The sequence below is a fragment of the Protopterus annectens genome, chromosome 5.part0, assembly GCF_019279795.1.
Source record: "Protopterus annectens isolate FY-2018-M chromosome 5.part0, PAN1.0, whole genome shotgun sequence".
NCBI classification, from domain to species: Eukaryota; Metazoa; Chordata; order Ceratodontiformes; family Protopteridae; genus Protopterus; species Protopterus annectens.
The window spans coordinates 1,318,523,369-1,318,537,251 of NC_056735.1; the positions used below are offsets into that span (position 1 = coordinate 1,318,523,369).

The window sequence follows — 13,883 nt, forward strand, 5'->3', positions numbered from 1 at the left end:
AATGATAATCGCTGCACCACCGTGGCCACAAAGAGGAAAAACAGATATAGTTTATGAAAAGAAGACAAAAGTAACTTTGATCAATGAAACTGCTACAGCCAGTGATTACAGTGTCTTATGTACAGGGGACACAAAGTCATAAAGTACCAGGATTTGCAGGCAGAAATTAGGGTAATGTGGAAGTAGGATACCAAGAGAGTTCCAATAGTAGGAGAAGGAATGGGTCTCATAAAAAATAATTCTCAATCATATTTAGATATGCTGTGGATACATGTACCTCCATATGAATTGCATGAATCATCAGTTCTGGGCACATTGCGGGTGTTGTGAAGAGCACTTTCCACTAATATCAAAGATTGAAACAACACTAATTTCATGAACTGTTATCATATTTTTGACTTAGGAATGGGGTCCATTCCCATTATAGCATTAGAAACCCAAATGACTTGGAGAAATTAAACCATGAAAAAAGGGCAAGTTAATAAAGTGCTACTCAAAATATTTATTTTAAAGAATCTCAGTGGCTCTCTACTGAGGCCAGATGAGCTTATAGTCATTAATGCGCTTCTCCCCAGATTGGAATACCATCTCCTTATAATGGCTTTTCTCTCAGTCAAAAATAACACTCTCATACAAACTGCAAAAAATAAAATTCTTAAATTCAGAAAAACTCATAGCACAATGACTTAGGCAGCAGAATGTAGACTGGATTGTTTTCAGGCTGAGGTAGCCACTGATAAGAGAATTAAATAATCACCCCTTAAAGGTATCAGAAATATTTTGGAAACTATGTGCAAATCTGTATAAAGGAAAGGAATAGCAAAACCAAGAAAAGCACAAACAAATATTTATGGAAGACTTAACTATACCAAGATGAGAGGATGATGAGGTTCAAGAATTAATAGCTAATATAGGAAGGGATAAGACAAAAATGGTGACACATAATCAGTCAAAAGGAAAGTATTTTTGTGGAATTTAGGGAAGTTAGGTTGGGGAAGTGATAAACATCTGGAAGGTTTAATTTAACGATATTTCAAAAGGCAGGACAGTACCAACATATTGGAAAAGGTGTGGTGACTGTATTACTCAGCAAGGGTAAAGGCACTTCAGAGCCTGCTTCACATAGACCCATTTCAATTTTTAACCTGTTGTCTGTACTGGCTAATTGAATGGCAAAGATGATACCAAAACTGACAGTTATGGATCAATGTGATCTTATGGAGAGAAGGTAAACATCTGACAATATTAATAGAACAGTGATGTTGCAGAGGGAAGCATAGTGCAAGCAAAATGCTGCTGCTGTTGGTGGCTCTTGATGCAGAGAAGGCATTCAGTGGAGTCAGCTGGGATTTTAAAATTGTATAACTATTCTCTAACAGAATAATATGGTTAAGGGTCGGAGGCACAAAGTAAGATACAAGCAGTGTAAATGTTTTATTCCCTTTACTTTTATATATGGGTCAACCATATTTTTAACAAACTGAGCAAAAGTTATGTATGACTGAGTACTCACCTATATGTGTAAATGATTCCCAAGGAAATGGGGCTGGAGGGAGTCAGCTGCTGTACTTCAGCAGTTTTCTTACCTTACAATTACCTCCAACATCTTTATGAGGGCTCTGCATGGCTAGCCCACTGCATAGTAAGGAATTCTCTCTGGTGTTATAGCTTGCTCAAATCAATAGTCAGTATACACATCATCCTCAAAATAGATCTGAAACAGTTTAGTGTAAGTTGTTATTTTTCTAATAAGCAAAAATAAGTACTTTCAGTGTGTATCATAGCTTCAATAAAACAAGCAGTTCTTCATTCCTTCCTGAATGTTTTATTTACTCCTCGGTTAAGTATTTTACAGCTAAACATTTAATATGCATTTTACAAGTTAGGAAAACAGTTGTGTCAGTCTCCTTACAGGAGACACAGAACTGTGGATTACAAAATATCTTTCTGTGAATGATTTTCCTGACATTTGAAATGAAAATATAAACACAGGACTTGCATTCTTTCACATTTGCTTTTAAAGTTTGCATTTGAATTATTAACTTTACAGAAGCATAGCCAAGGAAATGCCACCTAGAAGTGTGAAATATTCTGATGTGTAACATAATTTACAGGCATTCCCACAGAGGTCTTGAGATTTTTTTTCAGTGAAAGGGGATGAGGTTTGCAACGCATCAAGTAATAGTTTTATCACCTGCAGACTATTTCCAAAGAGTAGAAAAAGTCTTTGAAGCAAATAACATAAGATTACAATCCAGAAATCTTGCCTCAGATGGAAGTTGGTTGCTACTTGCATATTCTGCAGAAATATCACATGTGCTGCTCCTTAAGGCTTTGTAAAAATGAATTGAAGTCTGGAAGAAAAAAGAGAAAAAAATATGATTATAAATCAAAATAATATCCAGAAAATTACGAACTTGGTACTTCAGCTAAGACTTCCTTTTCCATGTTTTTACCTGTTATATAGATAAGAGTAAAATATACTTTTGGTTGCATGATGTAAAGAATACACAGTAGTGTATAACTGATGGCTGAGCCTATTAATCTGGAGCTTGATATATTCTACAATTAGTATAAACAGCAGTACATTGAGAGGCCATGCATCAGATAGCATTAGCACCTCACTACATTATTTTAAAAGCATCAGTAAATTAATAGTGCCTACTGATCAACCCTGCAAGAAACATCTGGTGCACAGCTTCCATCTCAAATAGAAAAATACAAATATAATGATATATGTGTGCACAAAGATACACACACTGCTGTGCACACAAAGGCATAATGTGAAAAAGGCCCCATGCAGACAGACACACACTTGTGTACACAAAGAGCAACAGTTGAAAAAGCCCACTCCCATGAAAATACTTTATCATGAAACTGAAGAATGTTATATTTTAGTACCCCAGCACTTCAAAATAAATATAGAATGGCATAAAATAATCGTTAACATTTTAATGAGCATACATTTTTTATGTATTTACAAATTGTTCATCTGAATATGTAACAGGGCAAAGCACATTTTCATTTAAGGACTTGTTGTTGTTTTGTCTTTCAGCTTTTTCCCAGTTAGGGGTCGCCACAGCGGAACTCCGGTCCGCTAATAATTGGCAGTTGATTTTTACATGCTGAGTTGCCAGCCCTGATGCTCAACCTTCAACGAAGGTACACCCATTCACGCATGTCTCCACGCAGAAGACACTCTAGCTGAGAATTGAACCGGACAGCGTCTTACTGTGAGGCGACAACGCTACCGTAGCACCACCACCGCGGATATTTTCATTTAAGGACTACAGAGAAAAAAAACTTTAGTATACTTTAATATTTTTTTGTAATACTACAAACATAAACAGTACAAGTGAAACATTATATGACTTAGAGATGTCAGCAGAAAATGCACTGAAATTCTACTGGCTATGGAACCTGCCCATTGTTCTACTTAAAATGATGTAACATTTATAGTAATTCAACATATAACTTTGCTGGAAGGATCTCAAATAAATAAGAGCAATGTGTGGGTAATAAAACTGTTTACTTCATGTTGAAGATTCTAACAGTATTCCATAATACCATGTACAATTAACTAGTTCTGTTAGATCAGTAGTCAGTAACAACCACTTTGTACTGACAGAGACCTCCAGCAATACTGCAACCTAAAGGTGAGGGTGTGCTAAATACTGACAGTACAGAATTCTCAACTATTTATCTGAAAAGGCAGTGACAATGATAAAAATAACCAGGGACAAATGCCCAAATCATGGAGCAGCCTTGACACTGACACATTCAATTAGGAAGTTCATATATTTAGAAAATTTGCACAAACGGGCATTTTCTAAGGAAAAGGAATCTGTAACTGTCTTCTGCAGTGCATGCCATTATGTAATTACTTTAACACTCACTGGTTTATCACAGGGCCACATTCTCCATGAACAACATGGCAAAATTTTGAGGTAAAATCTGGAGTGCCCCTGAAAATCAGGAACAGGTAGAGCTATGTGCAGTGATTTTAATTAACTATGCCGTTTTTCTGTAACACTGCAATCAAAATATTCCTTTCTTTAATTCTGTACTTAGAAACTGGAGACAAGAATCCTAGATATTCACTCACAGCAGATTTATTTGTTCTGGTTCTCTAATTAAATATAGTTGGTAAGTCCGACACTGCTTAAAGCATGTTTTAAGTTAACTGTGTGCTTCCATCCACAATAAAGTTTTTAAGTTTCCTTGTATCGTCTACATATAAACATAAAGGATTTCTAGGGTATTCAGAAACACTCAGTGCATAGCATTATGCAAAGGAGCGCAGTGAGAAGAGACACATAGGGAAGGTGCAATTTAGAGACACATTTAGCGTGATTGCACTACAGGAAAAATAGTACCTTAGTCATGGTATATGAATGACTGATAAAATGCAGATGACTGCCATCATGCTAATGATATTCAAAACATATACAACTGATGAAATCAGACAAGGCAGAGTAAGTCAGAGAAGTATAAATCCAGAGCTAAGAGCTACAGGGCTTACCTATTCTAAACACCACAATGTGTACAGGTGTTAATTGCCACTTTAGAAGCTAGTGACTGCATTACTGCATAACATCACCCTCTACATTGCAGATGAGTCCACCAGTGGCTAATGTACTATCACCACCCTGACCAGAACACTGTTGTCCACTACTGTGCAGGTGAAGACACCATTTGGAAGTTAGTAGATGTGTTGTCCATGGATTTACTTTGAAAGCTCAAAAGGCCAGATTACTGAGCGTGATTTTCACGAGACGATAACATTGAAACCTTGATTTCCTGAACTTGAACATTTTACCAGGGTAAGTAAACACTTGCCCAAAATTGCATGGAAACACACCCCAGTAAGTAAAATCCACCTAGGTTGGAGCCTACACCCACTATGTCCTCCACACCCCCCCTTAACTATATATACCAACTCCTGGATCACACTAGTGGGGAAAAGGACATATTCACCAAGTTGGGCAAGTATTTACTTACCCTGGTAAACCTTTCACGTTCAGCAAATCAAGGCTTTGATGTTGTCATCTTGCGAAAATCATATTCGGTATTCTGGCCTTTTGAGCTTTCAAAGTAGATTTGTCACCCACACATAGAATCAAGGGGAATGTTTGGACTTCCTGTCTCTGGGGAAAGAATGTTTGTGTTGTATTAACCATATGTGCTATAGGAACTGTTGATTGTCTGACAGGGGCCACTTCAGATATTTTTCAAGCATCAGCTTTACAGATTATATACCGGTTCCTTGATGTGATGTTGCAGCACATGGAAGAGCACATACGATTTATATGGGTGAACCAACAATATCTTAATATTTTGCAACATAACCTGTCTTCCTGAGGTCCTGCACCTGCATTGCCATTACAGCCTTATCTGCTGTGTTCAGTACATTGCCTAGATGGGCATCCACTCCATTAACTGTCATGTGATATGCTATGCACAGAATATTATATACTGTATAGCCCTGTGATTCTAAGTCAGTTGCTATGATTCTCTGGCACATGTGTGGCTCTCTACAAGAATTTCATGTGTGATGAGTTCCCACATGTCATCTAGTTGGCAGGTGCACTTGTTGCCAGGTGCATAGGACAGGATATAACATTTCCATTTAAGTGGGCAGCAGGGCACTTATAATGCTTTCACAAGCAGGTGATGCTGGATATGCCTTGGAAACATGGATAACAATATCCATCCAAATCTCATACACCATGGCTGACAATGCATCCAATACCATGGATTCACAGACATGAAATGTTGCCTGACATGTGTCTTACATCGGGTAGCACACTGTGTTATGTATCTGAGACCCACACAAAGTTATTACTGGTATGCCTTGTCTATGTTGCACATTATGGAAGTACAGAAACCAAAAGAACATAGGAACACTGCACTGTCACAAGCAATATCCCATCAACCAACCAACGTTTTATCTCATAAGATGAACCACCTTGGTCATACCAGAGCATTGCAACATAATTTCATTATAAATTAAAATCCATCCAAACACTGAAATACTGTCTGAGATGCCAGCAGCACTGCATGAGAACTCTATTGCAGAGACATTGAAGGGAACAGCTGTGGAAGCACCACACATAAGTCAGAGGGAGAGACAATATGCTACAGCACTAGCATGGCATTCCATGGCTAGTGGGGATAATCAGGACACCAATCAACAAAACACATGCATGCATTATTACATGTCAGACATGCACACACACACACACACACACACACACACACACACACACACACACACACACACACACACACACACACACACACACACACACACACACACACACACACACACACACACAGAAACAGAATTACACTCACACACAGAGGCTATGCAGTATAATGCCTCAACAAACCATACATCAGATATCATCTTATGCACACATCTAGAGAGAGAAAATATGGCACAGTTATTGTCATTTTGCACAAGTTCTTAGTGTAGGAGATTCATGTGATTGTTCTCTACCTCTACATCCCATAAATACAGCCCTCTGACACATATCATCCCTTACACAGCCTACCTGAGATCCCTCTGACACCCCCGCCCCACACGGACTAGCTATACATCCCTTACACAGCGCCCTCTGACACACATCCCTGCCTTACACAGCCTATCTATACATGCTTTACACATATCATCCCTTACACATAGCCCTCTGACACACATCATCCCTCACACAGGTTGTCTATACATCCCTTACATAGAGCCCTCTGATACACATCATCGCTTACACAGCCTACCTATACATCCTTTACACAGACCCCTCTGACACACATCATCCCTCACACTGTCTACCTATACATCCCTTATATAGAGCTGTCTGACACACATAATCCCTCACACAGCCTACCTGTACATCCCTTACACAGAACCCTCTGACACACATCATCCCTTGCACAGCCTACCTGTACATCCCTTACATAGAGCCCTCTGACACACATCATCCCTCACACAGCCTACAGAGCTAAAAGATGTGTGAGGCAAATTCCGCTGTGCCAAGCTACACATCAAGTAAAAGCAAGTTGAAGAGCAGCAATGGACAATTTCAAGACTAGCTGCTCTGCATGTGAAATGTCATAAACATTAAAAGTAGCACCTAGAAAGGAGTATACAGAGGTACTGAATGCCAGTAAATTTTAGTGTTAAGTACCATAGCAAGGACAATAACAAACAAGTAACTCACTACAGTCTTACGTAAGATGTGCTTTCTAACAAACCCTTCTTCTTTAACAAATAGATTTATTGATGACCTGTTTTTTTGTGTGTAAAGGTTCACCCTCGGAGTTTGAGCATTTTATTGAGGGATTAAATACAAATGCTCATGGTATTAAGTTCTCAACATGTTTTGGAAACATTGCTATACAATTTTTGGATGTTGAATTTTATGTGGACAAACATTATGCCATTCAATATAAGCCATTTAGGAAGCCTACAGCTGTCAACAACTTTCTTTTTGCTATTAGTATGCACCTTCCACATTTGATTAGCTCTTTGCCCCAAGGGGAATTTAAGAGAATTGCTTGAAATACTTCTGAGGAGAAGTACAAGGTAGCATTTTTGCTGGATACAAGTGATAGGTTATTGGCAAGGGGTTATGATAGAGAGAAGTTGGATTGTGATTTGAAGAACTTACAAGCAGGTGAAAGGCTTCAAACAAAAAAATAGAGGGGAAGTAGTAAATAAAATAAGAATCAAAATGTGAAACCTACATACCAAGGGCAAGATATATATTTTGTTTCGGAATTCTCACCCTTTCATATGGAAGATATTCCAGACTTAAAGAATTGTTAAACAAGCCTTTACATGTTTCAGAAAATAGAACTATGGCTTCTTTTTCTTGTGGAAAATGTAAGGTTTGTCAGAAAATTAGGAATATTTCAGGTGGTTTCATCAATGGGCGTAAATTTATAAATAAGAATAGGTTCACTTGTAGTTCGTGTGAAGTAGTGTATGCCATCGGTTGTGGATGTGAAAGAACAAAATGGTATATAGGTCAAACAAAAAGAGCTGTCAAAGTTAGAATTTTAGAACATTTGGGAGATGTTCAGAATAAAAATTGTAAGAGTCCTGTGGCAGATCATTTTTGTAAAGTACATGGGGAGATGATTCCATCTTCTTTTTTAATGTCTTGGCAAGCCCATTTCAAGTGAAAAGTGGTGAGCTTAAGCAAAAACTGAATGTGCTTGAAAGTAAAATGATTTTAAACTGTGGGACTCTGACACCCAGAGGGTTAAATTTGGAGGTTTATTATGTTTAAATTGTTCAAACTGTTTATATTTAGATATATTTATATCAGTTATATTATGTATCTATTAGTGTACACAACTATATTTGAAGTTCATGTGTTAAATATTTATCTATTAAATGTTTGCATTTTGATAGTTGGAAAGTGAATTTAGATTTCGTATAAACTTGATGAAATAAGTATGGGTCCCTTTAAAAGTAAGGTAATGGAACATTTTAAAAATGTAAGGGTAATATGATAATTAAATAATTAACTAAAGTGTGAATGATGGGATTATAACCTGGTATAAATGTAGAATTCATTTTGCTGTATGTATCCTTGAAGGCAAGAGGCCGAGGTACCAGATCTTGTGGTGAAAGTAAAGAATCCATTTATTACCTTCGTTGCTGTGTGCTTTTTTCCATATGGAAGCTTCTGAGAGATACAGTTGATTTTAAGAAAGGGAGCATTTTTTCTGTCCAAGGCAGACTGTTTTCATTAATGCAAATGTACAACTGGATACTAGCGTGATTTCTGAAAATGGACAGACTAAGACTGACATTAATAGTAATACCAGCAGTAATAATGTTGACTATAGAAACAGAACATTGAAAAATGACAGTGATAAAGTATGTAGCAGTAATAATTTAGGCAGATACTGTAGTGTGGAATGTAACATTTTACATTAACTAATCTTCACTGGATGACTTTCTCCCATTGCCAACCAATTTCCATCTGCCCCTAACAGTCAAAATTGAACAAGGGGCATGAGAGAGACATCTAAAGGGTGAGGGGGAAGTTGAAAAAGAGGACCTGGTGGTCAGATCAAGGAGGATCTCCAACAGAGACCAAATCACAGCAAGGATTGGAAACATGCATAGTAATTAATGTATCAAATTATGCATTGAATGACTGAATTTTCATTGCTTAATAATTAACTTAAATTTGTACTGGCAAGTGATGGAAATTTGACAAATTCAGCTCAGACTTCTTGTATGCAACTTAAATTAAAATTGCTATTTCAGGAGCAATTCAATTAAGGTAACCTTAATTTAAACAGCTGCAGTGATTTTATAGCTATAAGTAGTTTTGCCATCTCTGCCTTTTAATATATTTGTGAAAAGCAAATTTGAGTTGCATTATGATGTTTCAGGCATGGCGATGAATAATGTAACTTAGAATGAACAAGCAGCTTAGTAAGCTTAAAAGGTATACAGATTTTATATATTTTTTACAAAATAGGCAATATGTTTGGAAAGTAGTCATGAATAAGACTCATTACATGACTTCTATTTCTCAATTACTGTCTGATATTAAGGCATTAACCCATTTACAAGAATGAAGGTAGAACAATAAATAGTTATGGCAATTAAAATGTACTCTTTTATCTGCAATTGTTTAATGATTTGAATTCAGAATTATGAGAATATTTATATGTGATAAATCCTCGACTCCCTATCTTTCTGGTCTACCTAAAGGATGTAGAAAGCTTCTACAGCCTTCTCTGTAATCTATTGTTTCATGTATCGGATGAATTCTTGAACCAATTCAATCATATTTAGAGTTTATATTAAAATCATTCTATGTAATGTAAAAAATGTTTTATTAAGGATGTGACATAACTTTTAAATAGTCTGTATCTATGGAACCAGCAGTAGTAAATGGAGGAAAAATTCTTGTGACTTTAGATATAGACTCTCTTTACAGTTATCTTCTTCTGAATGAAGTATAAACAGAATCAAGTAGGGATCTATTCTGACAACAAAAGTGACTTTACAGAGAGGAAAACTGAGGTCTAGATTCAATACAATATCACGATATGCATTCAAGAACATTCTTATCTCATTTTTTGTGCTTTCTAGTCACTCAGAAAGATTACACTAAGTTTACATGTAGTCTACACTTTGTGGTAACCTTTATGAATCCTTGTCAATATTTAAAGCTGCAAGAATATCAGTAGGAAAACTAAAATTAGAAGGAAGAAGGTGTGAGTTATGTCTGTGTTGTCTGTTCACTCAGAACAGTGTACACTTAGTGTAGGCATTATTGAATCCCACAGTGAGACTATATGTATCTGCTTAATCTAGAATTGTCTAATAATGTTATATTTGAAGGCAGTTAGCATAGTGGATTAAGGCTATGAGCTTCCTGCAGTACAGGGTTTGACTCCCTCAGGCTCCATTTGACTACTGTTTGACTCTGAGCAAGTCATTTAATCAGACAATGCTCTGGAACAATTGGGAAATTGGATTAGGCACCTCATTTGTTTCCTAGACACCATGCCTAACAATTACATTTGATCAAATTTGCTGTCAGCTTCTGGGGATGGTGATGGGTACCCCAGTAGCAAATGCTTATACAATCTAAAAACTAGAAAATTGGGAAGAAAAACATGTACACATAATTCCTTTAGAAGTAAAATGTTAAAAGTTAAAAATGTGAAAGACTCTTTGAAGACATCTTTTTTTGTTTTGACAGGAAAACAATCTGAGCTCCTCCTTTTGTGAGAAAATGTACATTCTGCTATGATTTTCTTTGCATTTTATATGTAAATCATTTGATTCTATGACTTTTATTGGTATAAAAGTCAGCAGAATACTAGGAATAGTTTGATACATGGAAAGACAGAGTGAAAATGATTTGCATTCTAGGCACATTATTTAAAGTAGTTTGTGCGAGAAAATGATACACAGAAGCAAGCTCTCAACATCTGATGAATTATTAGATAGTTATTCATACTTACTGGAATATTATAACTTAATGGTTCAGTAGCAGATTTTTCAAAAAACATGCTGACAATCGAAAGAACTAATTTCCCAGCACCAATGATACTGTTGTTTTTTTAATATTAAAGTCAAATTAACTTTAATATCACTGTAGGACAAAATGTCACAATAATAAGAGGCTAACTCATGTGCTTATTTTCAATAAGAGACCTACAGAGATGTCAGGTATTAATAGATGAAATTGTTTAATTTTAGCACCTGTAAAGAAGTTTAATATTAGTAGACCTTCTTTTACTTTAAAATCATCGTCATCTTCTTCTTTCAAATGATGCCCTAATTTACAAACTTGTGATATAAGAACATGCAGCCTAGTAAATGTACCAATTTACAACTGCCAGCAATGTAAGTATGTTTGTACAGCTATATTTAAACATTCCAGTCTGGCAAATGAACATGTTATGTATTATTTTGCAACATGTTTTACACACCATTCTGCATATCTGGTGACCTGCATGGAATGAATGTTGTACATTTATATAGACAAGACAAATAGAAGATTTAATGATCTCATATTGTAGTTTGCAAACAAATGTACCAGAGAGGCATATAAATGAATCACCAGCTATTCATTTTATTTGTTCACTTAATTGATGTATTTACCAGAAAGTCCATCTGGGATAGAATTCCATTTTCAGTAGAGGCCTGGGGAAAAAAGCTTCACATTTACATGATATGGTTATAGTTAAATAGTAAGCCAAGTACAAAAATTCATAACCTTATTTTACAGTATAAATGTATACAGACAGAGTGCAAATATTTGGACAAGGTTAAGTTGAAAAAATAGTACTGTCGATATTTAAATAATTCACAGGTTATAGTTTATAGAAATGATATTATACATACCTTGGAAGATAAATAGATAATATAGCCTAAGCAAAATCACATTTATCCTTTAAAAATTAGATTCACTATGTTCAGAGAGAAGGAGATGGTAAGATAAATATAGGGTGTCTGGTGGGGGATTAGTATTGCCTGGGGTAGTACAGTGCCAAGTCTTATTTAAATGTTTTCTTAGCAGGTGTTTGAAGTTGGAGAGGTTAGGGGAAAATCTAATTTGTAGAGGAATGTAATTCCATTTTTTAATGACTTATGATGAATAGAGACTTTGTCCAGAGGATATTTGTGGTTTATATATGCTGAGAAGACATATGTTCGTTAGATTGAAGTGGTCTATTTGGGAAGTCATTGGCTTTATGAATAATGTTGTATGTGGAGATAAGCTGTGTGGAATCTCAATGGGGATGTAGTGCAAGCCAATTAATGGCTTAAGGGCACTATGGTGGTGGATGTGGTAGCAGGCTTATTGCTTATTTTTAACTGTAGCCTGAAGGTTGGTTAGGATAGGTGCACTATATAAGAGAGATAAGAGATGGCAGGTAGTAGCAAGAGTGGTTATGATGGTATTGGTAAGGAAGGTTTTATGTCTGTAGAGCATTCCTAATTTTTAGTGAGTCTTGTTTATGTATACAGGCCGTATTAAAGACTGTCATATATAATCACGCCAAGAAGTTTTATATGGGAGAAATTAGTGAAAAGAGTTTATAATTTGCTATTTCAGGCATGTATGATTTGAAAAATAACAGTAGCTTTTCTTAGTGTTGACTAGTATTTGAGCATTATGTAGCCATTTCTCAACTGAGGAAAAAGCTCCTTGTATAAAATGGAAGAGTTAAGGCAGTTTATTAGGTGCACATATAATTGTTTGTTAATCACTCCGAAAGCAAAAACATAACCCAGTAAAGGGACATATAGATGTGTTTGTCCAGACTAACCTCTGATGATCAAGGTTTCCTAACAGATTTGAATAAGTTATGTGAGATGTTTTTGGAGAGGAACTAATCCCTTAATTTTGTCAGCACAGTTAATAATTAAATTTTAATAAATAAAATAGTATTACATAACTGAAATTTTATCTACTAGATCTATTAAGTATAATCATATTTTATCAGCATCTGTTCTAACTGTTTTTACATGTTATTCTGGTACGTGGGACTATATGACTTCAATTATTACTATTTTTCTTAAGATTCCGGTAGAATTAGAGACATCATATTTAAAAACTGGTGGCTGACTGCAGATGTTCTAAGAAACAGGTTTGACCTGTTCCTCTCTTTCTTTACAAGGCAAATAGCAGTGTTAAGTAGATATTTGAGAAACACAGGGACACTGTAAGTATCAGCAAAAGAATTGCTTACACTTTTAAAAGTGGCCATTCTAAACAGTGTAGCTGTATATATCAGCAGCTGGAAATTTATAAGTTTTTTGAATGTATGTTATTTATCAATAAAGGATATTTTAATTGTAGATCATGAACCAAAACATAGCAGCATTCGTTTAGAATGCTGGCAGATGTCCCATTGCAAAACTCAGTGTACCGGAAGATTAGAAAATACATTTATTCTAAAATTAATAAATAAAAATACAATGGCCAAGTGCTTTCATCTCAAAAGATAACTACAAAGACTTCTTCAGAACCAGCCCTCATTCCCAAGCATTTCTGTACTTATAAAGGCTTTCATTTAAAAAATAATTGTTCAAGAAAAACATAATTAAACCAATATCCTTCTTTTAAAGGAGTATAACCATAAACAATGTGTGAGTATGTGCCATTACAATTGAATTTAAATCAGCTACTAGGAGCTTGTTATACATATACATTGTTTGTATGTATGTTGTTTGTTTGTGTGCTTGTTTGCTTGTTATTTCCCTGAAATGCTAATTCCACCTAAAATGTGGCTTTTCAGTGCTTCTGTGGATCCCTAGTGATATCTGCATTGCTTACTGTACTTATTTCCTTGTTTCACTTGAAAGAAAGTTACTGTTTGTCATTTTTGCA

The 13,883-nt window shown here is 35.7% G+C and overlaps 1 protein-coding gene across 2 annotated transcripts in view; it reads right to left on the bottom strand.

Moving 5' to 3' along the window:
* Positions 1-1,643: 1,643 nt before the first annotated feature.
* NMS (neuromedin S) overlaps positions 1,644-13,883 on the bottom strand; it is a 543,705-nt gene continuing 531,465 nt past the window's right edge. Inside the window, exon 9 of one of the 2 annotated variants that reach the window (XM_044071128.1) lies at positions 1,644-2,354. The gene's annotated coding sequence lies outside the window, so the exon portion shown is untranslated. The remainder of the gene's footprint in view (positions 2,355-13,883) is intronic. The other variant, XM_044071127.1, reaches the window with a different exon arrangement.